At 43.5% G+C, this 17331-nt stretch overlaps 1 protein-coding gene across 5 annotated transcripts in view; it reads right to left on the bottom strand.

Moving 5' to 3' along the window:
- The window catches only part of LOC140478783 (phospholipase D1-like), a 167628-nt gene that overhangs the window by 111881 nt on the left and 38416 nt on the right, over positions 1–17331 (bottom strand). For 2 of the 5 annotated variants that reach the window (XM_072572147.1, XM_072572151.1), the window contains exon 1: positions 9803–9992. The exons of the other annotated variants lie outside the window; for them this stretch is intronic. The gene's annotated coding sequence lies outside the window, so the exon portion shown is untranslated. Of the gene's footprint in view, positions 1–9802; positions 9993–17331 lie in introns of those variants that run through there. 5 annotated transcript variants of the gene reach the window in all.

The raw sequence follows: 17331 nt of genomic DNA, 5'->3' as shown, positions 1-17331 counted from the left end.
AGTGAGCTAAGTGCTTGATCCAGGAAACAATAGATGGTGCTTATTGGAGTGGAATTGCCCCCAGTCTTTTTATCCTTTTACCAACACCTAAGCCTGAGTACATGGTCATTGTCACATGCTGCTTGTGGGATCTTGCTGGAAGGTGACTGAATTGTGTCCTAAATTAAAACAGTGACTGCACAAAGAAAGTACTTCTTTGGTTGTGATGTACTTTGGAATGTTTTGCTGTTGTTAAAAGGGTCAAAGATATACAAGTACTTTTTAATAGGCTGTTTGTTCGACACATACACAGTCTCTCAGGTTGTTTACCCCTTATCTGTAAACAAGGCTCTTAAAGACTCCTTATGAATAATAACAATTCATTATTTACAGCTTAACTTGGTAAGTTCGCAAATATAGCTCCCTAGTGCAGTGTCTAAGACCTCTTTTTTTACTTTTCATTCTAGAATGAGACTTCTCTCTGCCTGATGTCAGAGTCAGGTCATCAGTTATTTTATCGGGATTTAAATAAATCTCATTACACCACAAACAAAAACAATGACTGCTGGAAAAACTCAGCAACTCAGCATCTGCAGAGAGAGAAACAAAATTAATGTTTCATGTCCAGTGACTCTTTTTCAGGAATTAGGTCCAGCTGTAGAAACCCAGCCCCCACGCCCCCTTTTCCCTTGCAATAAGTGACAACATTCTTTTCGACTTCCTAAGCACCTGTTGCAACTATACATTAACTTTGCAATTCAGGAATTGGGACACACTGATCCCTCTATACTGAGGTTTATCTCCATTTAAATAGTGTTTGAATTTCAGATGCAAACCACTAAATCACCCTCAATCCCGTGCCTCCATATTTTGTGCAATTTATGGCTGAGATAGTTAATCAAAGAATAAAGGGTTATAATGGTTGTTATGGTGCAGTGATAGCAAGCTTACCTCAGGAACAGGTAATACTTGAACATAGAATCAACATGAAAACATTCACATCCACCCACATTGTATTCCATCTGCTAATAAATATCCCATTCCCTTTTGTCTGTCTGTATCCCTTTTCAGACTCCTTACTTTCCCGTGATCACAAACTTTCCTGCCTCTCCTGTTATCATCCTCTTTTTTTTTAATTCTTACTTGGACAGGGTATGTTGGAGGAATAATTAGACAGTTCTAAGATGAGAAGTTATATTCACTGAGATAATATATGAAAGATAAAGCCATAATCCTCCATCATTCATCAGTCTCATACCAGTACTGTAATCATTGAGTATAATTTAATATGCTGACAATAATTGGTCATTAAATTAATTGGGTGCGAATTCTGATTGTTCTCTTCAGCCTCATCACTTGTGAAAAATCTTTGCAGCAATTATCAATCACTGACACAATTCCAGAACCACTTGCCTTTTTTGATTCATTCTCTGACTGTGGGCAATTTTGGCATTTATTGTCCATCCATACAGCCCTCAAAAAGGTAGTGGTGATGAACTACTTTCCTGAACTACTGCAGTTTGTTCACCATTTCATTTCTTGTATTCTTGCTGTAGTTTGATACAATGGTGTGGCTTGCTAGGCCAGTTATGTCTTTGTTCAACCACATTGGGGTTTGACAAGGAGTCACATTGAGGCCCAGAACAGGTAAGGAAACCAGGTGTCCTTGCCAAAAAGGGACACTGATGTACCAGCCAGGTTTTTATGCCAATTAACCTCTTTTTGTGCTGCATTATTCTATGATTCTATGGAGAGAACATGAGGGAGAAACAAAGGAACAGTGGACTTAGGAACAGGAGGAGACTATTCAGCTCTTTGGGGGTTTTTTTGGTATTCATTCACAGGATGAGGGCATCATTGGCTAGGACAGCACTTAGTGCCCATCCCTAATTGTCCAGAGGGCAATTAAGAGTAAATCACATTGCTGTGGGTCTGGAGTTACGTGTAGGCCAGACCAGGTATGCTTGGCAGTTTCCTTCCCTAGGAGAAAGCGAGGACTGCAAATGCTGGAGATCAGAGCTGAAAATGTGTTGCTGGAAAAGCGCAGCAGGTCAGGCAGCATCCAAGGAGCAGGAGAATCGACATTTCGGGAATGAGCCCTTCTTCTTTCCTGCTGCGCTTTTCCAGACAACACATTTTCAGCTCCAGTTTCCTTCCCTAACAAACACTAATGAACCAGTTGGGTTTTTTCTCAACAACTGGCAATGGATTCATGGTCAGTATTAGACTCTTAATTCCAGATATTCATTGAATTAAAATTCCACCATCTGCTGTGGTGGGATTCTTAACCAGGGTCCACAGGAGTTAACCTGGGTCTCTGGGTTAACAGCCCAGTGATAATGCCACTAAGCTATCGCCTCTCCATTGTCTGCTGCGCTATTCAATAAGATCCAGTTGTGTCCTCTGTTCCACTTTCCTGTTTGCACCTCCGTAACCCTCAACTCCCTTATCGATCAAAAATCTATCTAACTCAGTCTTGAAGGTATAGAAAAACCCAGTTTTTATGAAATAGAAATGGAAAGAGATTGTGAGGAAAAGAAAAGCAAAAAGTTCTACATATGACTAAATAGAATATATATCAGGATTTTAATATTGAGAAAGTGCAATCAACAGACAGAATTATCAGAGCATGTGCAGAGCCAGAGGAAGTGAGTGAGGTCCTTAATGAATACTTTGCATCAGTATTCACCAAGAAGGAAGACGTGGATGATGTTAAGATTAGTCAGGGGTATATTGATATTCTAGGGCACATCAATTGCAAAAAGCAGGTGGTGTTGGATTTCTTCAAAAGCATTAAGGTAGATAAATCTCCAAGGGCTGATGAGATCTCTCCCAGGAGATCCCAACCAAGGGAGGAGATTGCTAGAGCCATGACAGATATCTTTGCATCCTCTTTATCCACAGGTGAAGTCAAAGAAGACTTGGAGATGTGCCAATGTTGTTCCTTTGTTTAAGAAGGGCAGTAGGGATATTCCAGGAAATCATAGCCATGAACCTTACATCAATGGTAGGGAAAGTTATTGGAGAAGATTCTTAAGAAATGGGATTTACTTGCATTTGAAAAAAGAATGGACCTATTCGGACAGTCTGTATTGCTTTGTGTCAGGGAAGTTTTGTCTCATAAATTTGATTGAGTTTTTTGAGGAAGTGATGAAGGTGACTGATGAGGGTAGGGCATGGAGTTTACATAAAGGTCCTTCATGGTAGGCTGGTCCAGAAGATAAAATCACATGGGATCCACTCCAAGTTGGCAATTTGCATACAAAATTGATCGCTCAGAGAAGACAAAGGGCAGCAGTGGCTTTCTGACTGAGGTCTGTGACCAGTGGTGTTCTGCAAAGGTCACTGCTGGGGCCTCCATTATTTGTAAATGATTCGGATGAACATGTTGGTGGTTTGATCAGTAAATTTGTAGATGACATGAAAATTGATGGAGCTGTGGGTAGCGAGGAAAGTTGTCAAAGGATACAGCAGGAGATAGGTCAGTTGGGCAGAGAAATAGCAAATCGAGTTTAGTCCAGACGAGTGTGACGTGACACATTTTGGTGGGTCGAATACAACAGGAGAATATTCAGTAAATTGGAGGACCCTTAAGAGCATTCTTATTCAGAGGGATCTTGGGGTGCAAGTCCTTAACTCCCTGAAAGTGGCACACAAACGGATAAAGTGATAAAGTAGGTATATACCATGTTTGTCTTCATCGCTCGGGGCATTGAATATAAAAGTTGATAAGTCAAGTTCCAGCTTCATAAAATTTTAGGTAGGCCACATTTGGAGTTTGCATTGTGTGCAGTTCTGATCTTCACACTACAGGAAGGATGTGGAGGTTTTGGGGAGTTTGCAACAGAGGTTTGGAACATAGAAAAGTACAGCACAGAACAGGCCCTTTGGCCCACGATGTTGTGCTGAGACTTAATCCTAATGTAAAATATAGTAACTTAACCTACGCACCCCTCGACTCACTGCTATCCATGTGCATGTCCAGCAGTCACTTAAATATCCCCAATGACTCTGCTTCCACTACCTCAGCTGCCAACGCATTCCATGCATTCACAACTCTCTGCGTAAAGAACTTACCTCTGACTTCTCGTACCAATCAATCCTGCCCTGGGGAAAAGTCTCTGGCTATTGACTCTATCCATTCCTCTCATTATTTTGTACATCTCAATCAGGTCTCCTCTCTCCCTCCTTTTCTCCAGAGAGAAAAGTCTGAGCTTATTCAACCTTTTTTTCATAAGGCAAGCCCTCCAGTCTAGGCAGCATCCTGGTAAACCTTTTTTGCACCCTCTCCAAAGCCTCTGCATCTTTCCTATAGTAGGGCGACCAGAACTGGACACAATATTCCAAGTGTGATCTCACCAGGGACTTGTAGAGCTGCAGCAAAACCTCGTGGCTCTTAAACTTGATACCCCTGTTAATGAAAGCCAAAACACCATATGCTTTCTTAACAACCCTATCCACTTGGGTGGCAACTTTGAGGGATCTATGTACTTGCACACCCAGATCCCTCTGTTCCTCGACACTGCCAAGAATCCTGTTTTTAATCCTATATTCAGCATTCGAGTTCGACCTTCCAAAATGCATCACTTCGCATTTATCCAGGTTGAACTCCATCTGCCATTTCTCAGCCCAGCTCTACATCCTGTCTATGTCACGCTGCAACCTGCAGTAGCCCTCTATACTATTGACGACACCTCCAACGTTTGTGTCATCTACAAATTTACTAACCCACCCCTCAACCTCCTCCTCCAAGTCCTGCGGGACCCCTCTCAACACTGTCTTCCAACCAGAATACTTTCCATCTATAACCACTCTCTGCCTTCTGTCAGCCAGCCAATTCTGGATCCAGATAGCCAAATCTCCCTGTATCCCATACTTCCTGACTTAATGAGTGAGCCTACCATGGGGAACCCTGTCAAATGCCTTGCTGAAATCCATATACACCACATCCACTGCTCGACCGTCGTCGACCTGTCTTGACACCTCCTCAAAGAACTCAATAAGATTTGTGAGACTGTTGGCTGGATTGAAGTGTATTAGTTATAAGGAGAGGTTAAACAAACCTGTATGCTACTTGCTAGAACATGGGAGGCTGAGGGTGACCTGATAGAAATATGTAAAATTATGAGAGATATGGATAAGGTGGACAGTCATAGTTGTTTTCCCCAGAGTGGAAACATCAAATCCTAGGGGGCATAGATTTAAAGTGAGGGGAGGCAGTTTAAAGGAGATGTTAGATTAGATTAGATTACTTACAGTGTGGAAACAGGCCCTTTGGCCCAACAAGTCTACACCAACCCGCCGAAGCGCAACCCACCCATACCCCTACATTTATCCCTTCACCTAGCACTACGGGCAATTTAGCATGGCAAATTCACCTGACCTGCACATCTTTGGACTGTGAGAGGAAACCGGAGCACCCGGAGGAAACCCACGCAGACATGGGGAGAATGTGCAAACTCGTGTGAGACAAGTTTTTTTTAAGACGGGGGTGTTAGGTGCCTCGAACACACTGCCAGGGGAGATTGTAAAGCAGACACAATAGCAACATTTAAGAGGCAATTAGACAGACATGGGGAATCGAGAGATATGGACAGTGTGCAGCAGGTGGGAGTAGTTCAGATTGGCAACGTGGTTGGCACAGACATGGTGGGCCGAAGGTCCTGCTCCTATGCTGTACTGTTCTATATTCTACCAGAGTCTCAGTTAAAGTTACAGTTTGGCTGTGAACTCATAATGTTTATTTAGTTTGTCAAGGATCCGAATGAGAAATCCTAGCGTATGATGTTGTCACAAAACCTGCCTCGTTAAACTGCAGTCGTCAGTCAACTGTGGTTCAGGTAACAGCTATTGCAGCACATATTAAGGAGGACTGTACCCTCCCGCTACTAGAGCCCCCATTCCCTCCCCAGACGCAGTAGATATTGGCCAAATGTTGGCACTTGTTCCAGTTGTGGGGTCAGTAAAAGGCCGGCCAATTTTCCACTGTCTCAAGCAAGTGAGCAGAGACCCGTGAATACATGCTGTTGTGAATCTCCAGCCTTACTTACATTGTCAGCCTTGTTTTCGAGATCATGTCTTGTTTTTAAGAATTGCTTATTCTTAGAACGTGGGTGTCATTGGCAAGGCCAGCATTTCACTTTATCATTGGAGCTTGAGTAGTTCCAAAGTCTGGGACAGTCATACAGTTCAGAGCACAGACAGCAGAGATTGCTGCATTTTAATGATGCATAGGTTGTTTGTGTATTTGCTTTGAACAAGTGCTTTGATTAGCAGGCCATTTTATTGATTCTCCCCCACCCGCGGTGCACAGTAACATTAATGTACCATCAGCATGGTGCATTACAGCAGGAATTAGTAGGAGGCCATTAAGCCCCTCAAATCTGTTTTGCCATTCAATCAGGCCATGGTTGATGCTGGTTGTGACTTCAATTTCACTTCCCTGTCTGTCACCATTGTAACCTTCCATTCCCTCGCCATTCGGAAATCTAAATAAATCATCAACGGTCCTTTGACAGCACCTTTCAAAAACTGATTTCTCCAAGAAGAACAGGAATAGTCAATGTAAAGGAAGACCATCATAGAATCATAGAATCCCGACAGTGTGGAAACAGGCCCTTTGGCCCAACAAGTCCACACCGACCGTCCGAAGTGTAACCCACCCAGTCCCATTCCCTTATATTTACCCCAGACTAATGCACCTAATCTACAAATCCCTGAACTCTATGAACAATTTAGCGTGGCCAATTCACCTAACCTGCTCGTCTTTGGAATGCAGGGTGAAACTGCAGCACCCAGAGGAAACCCACAGAGAATGTGCAAACTCCACACAGACAGCTGCACAACCATCATCTTCAAGTTCCTCTCTAATCCACACCTTTCTGACTTGGAACTAAATCGCCATCCACCCTAAAAACACTTGGCTGTCCCTGGATACAAAAGACTGCAATGATTCAAGAAGCCAGCTCATCACCTTCCTCTCAGAGGCAATTAGGGGTGGGTGGCATGGTGGCTCAGTGGTTGGCACTGCTGTCTCACAATGCCAGGGACCTGGGTTTGATTCCCATCTCAGGCGACTGTCTGTGTGGAGTTTGCACTTTCACCCCATGTCTGCATGGGTTTCCTCCCATAATCCAAAAGATGTGCAGGCTAGGTGGATTGGCCATGCAAAGTTGCCCATAGCGTTCGTGGTGAATAGAGGGTACGGGAATGGGTTTGGGTGTTTTACGCTTCAGAGGGTTGGTGTGGACTTGTTGGGCTGAAGGCCTGTTTCCAAGCTGTAGGGAATCTAGTCTAATAAATGCTGGCCCAGTGTATGACACTAACAGTGTGAGAATGACTTTCTTTGACCACTTCAACTTTTTTCCTCTTTATGATACTTACTTTTTAATCAACCTCTTTGACCAAAGCTTTGGTCACCTGTCCTCATATGTCCTTCTGTGGCTTGGTGTCAAATTTTGTCTTGATTATGCTCCTGTGAGCGAGAAGTGCCTTGTTGTGTTAAAAGGTGACATACAAATGAAACATGCTGCTGCTGGCAAGCAAGGTCAAAATTGCAGTCAATGTTTCTCTTTGAACCTGACTGTGAAATTCCTGTCATGAAAAGAGTAAAACCTTCAATGTAGTGCTATGGCAAATGTCAAAGCAGACAACTGCCCCTGGCCCACATTCACTGCTGTCAATGAAAAAGAGTCAACACACCATTCCATCAGAAAAGGCTTTTTACATACTTCGGTCGATCGGTGCTGTCAGCCAGATATTTGGCAACAGGGGAATCTTATAAATGTCTCTTGCAGAGTGTGACACAGATTCATGTTGAAGTCCACTAACTGTTGGATAGGATGCTGCAGCTCTCAGTTTTAGTGGTGTAAAGTGTTATAAAAGCACACAAGCTAAGATTACAACATAAAAGTAGGCCATTCGGCCCAGCTTGTCACTATGAGACTTTATCCTCCAGATGAGCAAATAGCTGCAACGACATGTAACCTTCATGTTCCCATATCCTGCCAACCCCAATGCTTCATTCACCAATAGAGCCCAACTATACAGACTGCTCCACATAAAATGATAAAATACAGGAGCAGAAGTAGATCATTCATCCCATCAAGCCTGCTTCATCATTCAATGTGATCATGGCTGACCTGACAATCCTTGACTCTACTTTCCTTCCTTTATCCCCATGCCCTTTGACTTCCATACTGATTAAAAACCTATCTTAGCCTTCAACGCACTTGATATCCCAGCCCTGACAGCCCGGGAAAAAAATCTACTAAAATAAAAACAGAAATTGCTGGGAAAGCTCAGCGGGTCTGGCAGCATCTGTGGAGAGAAATCAGAGTTAAAGTTTCAGGTCTAGTGACACTTTCTCAGGTTTTTATAAGAATTCACTATCCTCAGATCTTCCACAACTCTCTCTTAAATGTGCAACCCCTAATTCTGAGATTGTGCCTTTTGGTCCTGTACTCTGCCATAAGTACCAGCCTTTCTGCATCTACCCTGCCCAGACCCCAGGAATCCTATGTATTATGTGAGCCCCCTCCCACCTATCTAATCACCATATCCCTTCAGTGCCAACTCCCTCCTGTGGTTATCCAACACTCACTTAAATATCTCTGTGCTTTTCAGCTCAATTACTCCCTGTGGCTTCAAGTTCCACATTATAACGCTTCCCTGAGTTAAGGCGTTTCTCCCCATTTGTTACATTCATAGCTATAAATTAGGGAAGGATGATAAATGCTGGCCTAACCAGGGACACCCAAGCCATGTGGACAAATAGAAATCAAATTTAAGATTGGTGACACTGTGGTTTCAGACTCACCCACAAGTGGAAACATCATCTCTACTTCAGCCTTTGAAATTTTGTGGCCAATACCAATGAGCAGAATGGCCACTATGAAGCAAACTGATTCTGCAGGGCAATGGGAAAGTGAAAAGCAAGTGGAATTATTTAGACAGCTCTTCCAAAGAGCCAGCACAGACCCAATGGGCCAAATGGCCTCTTTCCACACTGTAGAGATTCTATGAATGACATTCTGGATTACATGTCTATGGGTAAAGGAAGCTTTACCCTGTATCTAAGCCCATGCTGTACATGCAGGGTACATTTGATGGGGGCAGTGTAGAAGAAGTTTTATTTTCAGTTGCAAAAAGTAGAGGTAGCTTTAATCTGCATCTGACACTGTGGTGAGCCTATTCTGCGAGAGTGATGGGGACAGTATAGAGGGAAACTTATTCTGTACTTGATCCCATACTGCACTTGTCCTGGAAGTGGTTGATGAGGACAGTGTAGGGTAAGTTTACTTTCAGTTTTAAAAAGAAGAGTAGAGGGACCTTTATCTGTATCAGACTGCATGCTATACCTGTTGTGGGAGTGTTTCCTGGGGACAGTGCAGTGGGAAATTCATTCTGTATCTGACCCCCATGCTGTACTTGTCCTGAGAGAGTTTGATGTTGTCCCTAGATGCATATTATAAATGTGATCCATCATCCAACACTGCCTGTTTATTCAGCAAAAGTTTCAAAAGAATCAAAACAATTCACCAGGAGTCAAAAATGGGCGCAGTCCAGGAATGGACAAAGTATTTGGATAAGGGAATGGAATCATGGCAGATAGAATTGGGATCATATACAGAATAGAGGCTGATTCGGGAAGAAGTGTCCATCAGCAGCTCTGCTTGGGGACAGTGCATAATCCATCCAATAATTGCAGAGACTCCCAGGCTGAACTGCAGCCTCTGATTACACAGTGCAACAAATAAACAGTTCTGGCAGTGAATGTGAGAGAGAGAGAGAGAGAGAGAGGGAGAGACAGGCTAACACTAACCTTTGAGCACAACTGAACCGTTGACTCCATGGTGCATATTCAATTTCCAGAGGGGCAAAAGAGCAGACAAGAAAAGTTGAGATCCTGTTTCAATCTCCACGATGTTCACAGAGACATCAGATGAGCTGTGAGCTCCTAACTTGATGAGGATCTGCAGTGCAGCAACTAGCTAAACTTGTAGCCTCACCCACACTGGCCAAGACTGACTTGCAGAGAGGTATGGCTTCCTCATAGACCCTCCCACCTCAAACCCAACCCTTTTGGCACAGGAATAGCTCTTTCAGGAATAGCAATGACAAGAATTAAAATCCAGTTTAAGCACCACGGCTATAACTCTGTTGAGGCTGAGTTTTATTTGTAATTTTTTGAATGATTTACATGCTGCAGAAAAAGCAACAAAGACCACTCCTGTGGGGCCTCTACTGGGAATTGAAAAATACCACCAAGAGAAAATCCATCCTGCAAATGTTAACAGTTGGGACACAATGAATCACATGAAGTTTCTTAGCAACTGCTCCTAAGACAGGATGATATTTCACATTTAAATGAGATTTTCACAGGTCACAGAACAGTTACGGGAAGGAGGAAGTTTAACTGCTGTGACAAAAGCTCTTAGTTGGCAAAGTCAGCCAATTTTGTGCAGAAAGAATTTGGAACTACTGCCCTCCGATGGAGGGAGGAAGTCTAGGCCACTGAGGAAGATGGACAAAGATTGAAGCAGCAGCATGTGCAAACTTCACCTGCACCCTGACTATCATGACTTGCTGAAAGAAATACATACCATTTTTGGCATTCAAACATTTCCAACCCGGCCCCGTGGGGAAGGGTCGGATCGAATTGCAGTGACGCCATGGTTACCAATTTGGATTCCAATCCTATTCACCCACGATAAGCTCACTGACCTCCCCTGGATCTCAATCCAGCTGCTCCACAGATTTGAACCTGCTTATCGTTATGCTCACAAGATGGGCCAGGTGGTTTTCTACTGGACTAGTAATCCCAAGGCCCAGCCTAATGATCTGGAGACGTGTGTTCAAATCCCACCATAGCCGATAGCGAATTCAATAAAATTGGGAATGAAACCTAGCCTAATGGCAACCATGTAATCACTGAATGTTATCACAAAATCTGCCTCAATAACTCCTTGCTGGAAGGAAATCTGTTGCCCTTACCTGGCCATAGAGTTAAAGTCATAGAGAGCTACAGCACAGAAAAAAAGCAATTGGCTCGTTTCATCCTCGCCAATGAGGAGAAAGCACTTCACTATTCTAATCCCATAGCCTTGGTTGGTTTGGCATTGCAAGTGTACATTTGAACAATTTTAATACGTTAAAGGTTTTCCGCTTCTACTGCCCTTACAGGCAAAAAGTTCCAAATTCCCACCACCCCCTGGGTTAAAATATTTTACCTGACATCCCCTCTAAACTTCCCACTCCATACCTTAAATCTATGTCCTCTGGTCATCGCTCTCTCCATCAAGGGGAAAACATTTCTTCCCGTCTACCCAATCTATGCTCCTCATAATTTTACATGTCTCACAAGAGATGAATTTAGAGTACCATAGAGATATTCTCATTCTCCAGCCCTATCTGAGTAGCTTTTTCAGGTACTAATATGAACATGATGGGCCGAATATCCTCCTTCTGTACTTTGAGATTCTATGATTCTATCTCAATCATGCACCCTCTAAGTCTCCGCTGCTGTAAGGTTTACATGTGACTCCAGACCCACAGCAAAGTCATTGATTCTTATCTGATTTCTGAGTAATTAAGAATTGCCAGGAAATAAATGCCACCTGGATCAATGATGCTCATGTCCTATAAATGAATTATAATAAGCCACACTATTCATCCTGCTCCACATCACATTTTTAAATTCCTCTTGTTCCACAGCGAGTTATTGTCTCTGTACTCTTTCAATTGTAACATTTTTGCCATTTCCGGATTTTAATTGCTCCACATGATAGCTTCAGCTGTATTGGTCCCTAAACTCTTGCCAAATGTAACAAGACCTGGACAAAATCCAGGTTTCAGCTGACAAGTGGCAAATATCATTCCTCTATCTACAAGGCACAAGTCCAAAGTGTAATAGAATATCCCCCATTTGCCTGGACGAGTGCAGCTCCAATAACTCAAGAAGCTTGGCACCATTCAGGACAAAGCAGCCTGCTCGATGGGCACAACCTCCACAAGCATCCATTACCTCCATCACTGACACTCAGTAGCAGCAGTGTGTACCATCAACGTGACGCACTTCAGTAGTTCGCCAGAATTCCTTCAACAGGACCTTCCACACCAAGACAATCTCAAAAGACCAAGGTAGGAGATGCACAGGATGAGACCAGCTCAAAGTTGCCCTCCAAGCCAGTCACTATCCTGACTTAGAAGTTTATCGTCATTCCTTCAGTATTGCTGGGTCAAAATCCTGGAATATTGTCACTCACAGCATTGTGGGTCGACCTACAGCACATGGATTGTGGTGTTCAAGAAGGCAGCTTACACTGAATACAAAGCAATAAGCATCACCCACAATTATTCTGTTTTAAGGATTTGGTGGGAGAGTAAAGAACAATCTTGGAAGACCGAGCCAAGAGTAATGTCTTCCCAACAGTCTTTGTAGTAATGCAGGGCCCATTCCTACAACCTGTAAATAGTTGCAGAGATGCAATAAACAACATCTTGTTCACTCGACAAGACTCTTCTTATTAATTCAGAAGTTGGCTACACACATTTGAAGAAAATGAGGACTGCAGATGCTGGAGATCTGAGCAGAGAGTGTAGCACTGGAAAAACACAGCAGGACAGTCAGCATCAGAGGAGCTGGAGAATCGATGTTTCGGGCATAAGCCCTTCATCAAGAATGCAGCTTGTAGGCTGGGGGTTGAGAAATAAATGGGAGAGGGGTAGAGTTAGGGGAAAGGTAGCTGAGGATGCGAAAGGTAGATGAATGTTGGTTAGAAGGTAATAAGTTGGAGAGGAAGGTGGAGTAGATAGATGGGAAAAGCGATGAACAGGTCAAGAGGGCAGTGCTGAGTTGCTGGTTTAGGCCATGGGAAATTTGGGTGGGGAGGGGAAATGAGGAAATTGGTGAAATCCACATATATCGTGTGGTTGCATAGCCCAAGGCAGAAGATGAGGCGCTCTTCCTCCAGGTGTCAGGTGGTAAGGGCTTGGCGATGGAGTGGCCCAGGACCTGCGTGCCCTTGGCAGAGTGGGAGGGGAGTTGAAGTGTTCAGCCACTGGGTGGTGGGATTGGTTGGTACAGGTGTCCCAGAGATGTTTTCTTAAACACACATTGGATCATGCAAGCTCCTAAAGAACCCACATACAATGAGGATACAGATGGTATCACACACAGCACGGTGGCTCAGTGGTTAGCAATACTGTCTCACAGCTCCAGTGACCTGGGTTCAATTCCTCGGACAACTGTCTGTGTGGAGTTTGCACATTCTCCCCGTGTCTGCGTGGGTTTCCTCCGGGTGCTCCAGTTTCCTCCCATAGTCCAAAGACGTGCAGGTTAGGTGATTTGGCCATGCTAAATTGCCCATAGTGTTAGGTGAAGGGGTAAAATGTAGGGGAATGGGTCTGGGTGGGTTGCTCTTCAGCGAGTCGGTGTGGACTTGTTGTGCCGAAGGGCCTGTTTCCACACTGTAGGGAATCTAATCTAATCTAAAACAGGAGACCTTATATTTATAAATTATGTCCCTTAGTTTTAGTCAAGTCCACAACAGAAATCATTACCCTGGTACCATGCGATCCAGTTCCTTCAAGACCAGTTCAGTGTTTAGTCAAAGGTAACTCCAAGATTCTGATGGTGGGAGATTCAGTCATGCTAATGCTATTGAGTGTCAAAAGGAAATGTGCAGATTCTCTCTTGTTGGAGATAGTCATTGCCTGGCAATTGTGTGGCATGACAGTTACTCAGTGCACATCAGCCCAAGCTCGAAGGTTGTTCAGGTCTTGTTGTATGCAAGTAACAACTGCTTCAGTATCTGAGAAAGTTGAATAGTGCTGAATATTGTATGATCTTCACTGAACATTCCCACTTCAGGGTTTGAATCCTGCTACAGCAGATGGTGACATTTGAATTCATTAAAAATCTCGAATTAAAAGTCTAATGGTGACCGTGAAACCATTGTCGATTGTTGGAAGAAAACGATCGCCTTCACTAATAACCTTCAGGGAAGGAAAGTGCATCCTTACCTGGTCTGACCTGCATGTGACTCCAGACACACAGCAATATGGTTGGCTCTTAACTACCCTATGGGTAAGTTGGGAAGGGTGGTAAATGTTGGCCTAGCCAATGACTCCCTCATCCTGTGAATGATTTTTTTAATTTAAAACTTATGACCTTACAACGGAGGGAAAGTCATTGGTGAAGCAGCTGAAAATGGTTGGGCTGAGGGCACTACCCTGAGGAATGCCTGCAGAGATATCCTGGAGGGGGGTTGATTGACCTCGAATAACTGCAACCACCTTCCTGTGTACTGGGTATGATTCTAAATGCTGTTGGAGGACTTTAGCCGGTGTGTTCCAATGCATCTACATCCCTTTGCTGACTCTTTACGTCCCCTCAATAACTTACTTGCCTATCCATCTTAGTCTAAGTGGCAAATGTAGCAACTATACATTCAGTGACTTCATCCAAATAATTATTATAGGTTGTAAAATTGAAACATCAATCCATATGATACTGCATTAGTTACAGCTTGCTAATACAAAAAGACCCACTTATTCCTACACTTTGCTTCCTGTTAGCTAACCAATCCATTATCCATGCTAATATATTAATACCTATTCCATGTGCCCTTATCTTGTACAGCAACCTTTGAAGTGGCATTTTCCCAAATGCCTTTTGGAAATCAAAATTCATCGCATCTATTAATTCCCCTCTACCACTATGAATGTTACTTCGTCAAAAAGACTCTAATCTATTAGTTTCAATATGATTTGCCTTTCACAAACCCATAATGACACCATCTGATCTCATTGTGACTTTTTGTTTCACTTCTTGATTTCTGTTTGGGTAATTCTCTAAGAAGTAATAAACATTTTTATTTTCTGGTTTAACAGAAAACAAACTACTGCTCTACTCCACAAACCACTGAGGAGAGAAAGAAAAACAAACCCACAAAAACTACAATTCAATAAATAACTAAAAAAAAACCAAGGTAAATTAAGTTACATTCAGCTAAGTTACTGCACAATCCCACCAAAGCTCCCCACCACTGGGACCATGAGTAGGCAAACCCATATTTGTTCAGGATTCTTCCCCTCAGGGGTCCGCGGACCGCCAGACATAACCCTCATAACTACACAAAGGCCCTAACCAATACAGCCAACAAGTCTGCATCTATATAATTCAGAAAGGGCAGCCACATTCTATAAAACAGTTCCGTTTTCTGGTGCACCATACTCATTAGTAAGATCAGGGGGATGTGCTCCATAACTAATCTACGCCAGCCCGAAAGTCCTGGGGAATTCTCCTACACCCAGCTCATTAGAATGCTCTTCCTAGCAAAGAATGAAAGAATATTAAAGAGTTTCTTCCATGTGCGTCCAAAGAGGGGGAGATTTGGCAAATCCTACAGGTGGGACACTGGATCCACCTTAATCTCAGTTCCCAAGACCTCTTCCAAAACATTCACTATGGCACCCCACTACCTATGAGGTTTGTGGCATGACCACAGGCAATGGGTAAGAGTGCCAACATCTGTTTTACATTTGGGCACACTGGGGACACCCCTGTCTTAAATTTCGCAAGCTGTTCTGTTCCGGTGCCAAATGAACCCTGTGGAGTACCTTCAGTTGCATAGCCTGCATCCTGTTACAGATCAAAATCTTCCTTACGTTCTCCCAAATATCTTCCTACATCTCTGATGAGATTTCCACCCCCAATTCCCGAGTCCAGATTCCGCATAGTCCCTCAATGTCCTTTGAAACATTACTTCCTAACAAGTGATAAATAACTTGTGCTGACCGAGAGAGCACCTGTAAACTGGAGCACTCTCCTTTCCATATCCAAGTTATAGGGACTCACCATCAATGTAGTTTTTTCCTGTATAAAGTGCCTAACCTGAAAGTAACGAAAGAGATCGCTCCTAGATAGCTCATATTTCTGACTCAGCTGCTCGAAAGACATCATGAGCTCGCCGTCAAATAAATCTCTCAAACTGGAGACTCCTCTAGACTCCCTGAGCTTAAACCCAGAGTCCAGCGACTCCAGCTGGAATCCTTACATTCCCACAATGGGAGTGAAAGGGGAAGTTTTTTGTAAGTTGCCCTCACCTTGCCGCATTATTCTCCATGCTTTAACCATGTTAAGGACAATCGGGTTTCTGCAATGGTCCATAACAATCCTCATCTTGTCCATAAACAACAAATTGATGAGGGGACATTTTGCCTGGGAGGCCCTGATGTCCAACCAGATTGATCGCGGGTCCTGGCAGGCCCAGTCAGCCACATAAGATAGTAAGGAACTCAATTGATATTTCTTAAAGTCCGGGAAATCCAAACCTCCCATCCCCTGCGGAAGCTGCAATTTATCCAGCTTACTAAGAGGCTGCCAATGGTGCCAGGTGAAAGATCCAAGCCAACTGTAAAGTCTCCGTAATGCTTGCCTAGGCAGCATCAAAGGGAGCATTCGCATGGGATATAATAAACAAGGAAGAACATTCATTTTGACCAGAGCTATTTTATCAACCAGGATATCGGAAGATCCTCCCAGCACCAAAGGTCCTGCCTAATCTTCTCTAGCAACTGCACAAAATTAACCTTACATAATTGATCAAAGGCCAGGGTGATAAAAATGCCTAAATACAGGAAAACTCCTTGTGGCCACTCTATGACGACCTGAAAGGGAAACGGGTTCCACCCCCCAAGATCAGATATTCCAGTAAGGCTTCCCACAGGCATGGCCTCGGACTTCATAAAATTAATTTTAAACCCTGAGAACCAAACAAATGGATTAATCACTTGTATTAAACAGGACACAGATGTCATTGGATTGGTTAAAAAGAGGAGAACGTCATCCACATAGAGGGTGATCTTATGCCTGCCTGATCCTACCTCCGGGACAATCATATTGGGGTCCTTCCAGATGGGCTCTGCCAATGGCTCAATCACCAATGTAAACAATAGTGGCAAGAGACGGCACCCTTGTTGGCTGCCTCTGCCGATACTAAAATTGTCCGACCTTATACCATCAGTGAGAACTGCTGCTTTCGGGTCACTACATAACACTGCCACCCACTTGGCAAAAACATTTGAAATGGGAGATTCTTGCGGGCGCGTATAGCAGCTCCTCTACGTTTCGAATTAAAGGATGAGAAAAACACCCATCCAAACCCTCCCTACTGCATCTTCAAGTGCTCCTTATCGGTTAAATGTGTTTCTCGCAGCAAGGCTACATTGACCCTCTCTTTCCTAAGGCTTGAATGTATCTTTTTTTCTCTTAATTGGTGAATGACTCCCCTGAACATTCCAGGTGCACCATTTAAATGAATGGCTAGCCACAGCCGTCTGAAACAG

This window comes from Chiloscyllium punctatum, chromosome 6 (genome assembly GCF_047496795.1).
Source record: "Chiloscyllium punctatum isolate Juve2018m chromosome 6, sChiPun1.3, whole genome shotgun sequence".
Taxonomy (NCBI): domain Eukaryota; kingdom Metazoa; phylum Chordata; class Chondrichthyes; order Orectolobiformes; family Hemiscylliidae; genus Chiloscyllium; species Chiloscyllium punctatum.
This window is presented reverse-complemented; position numbering and strand designations above follow the sequence as displayed.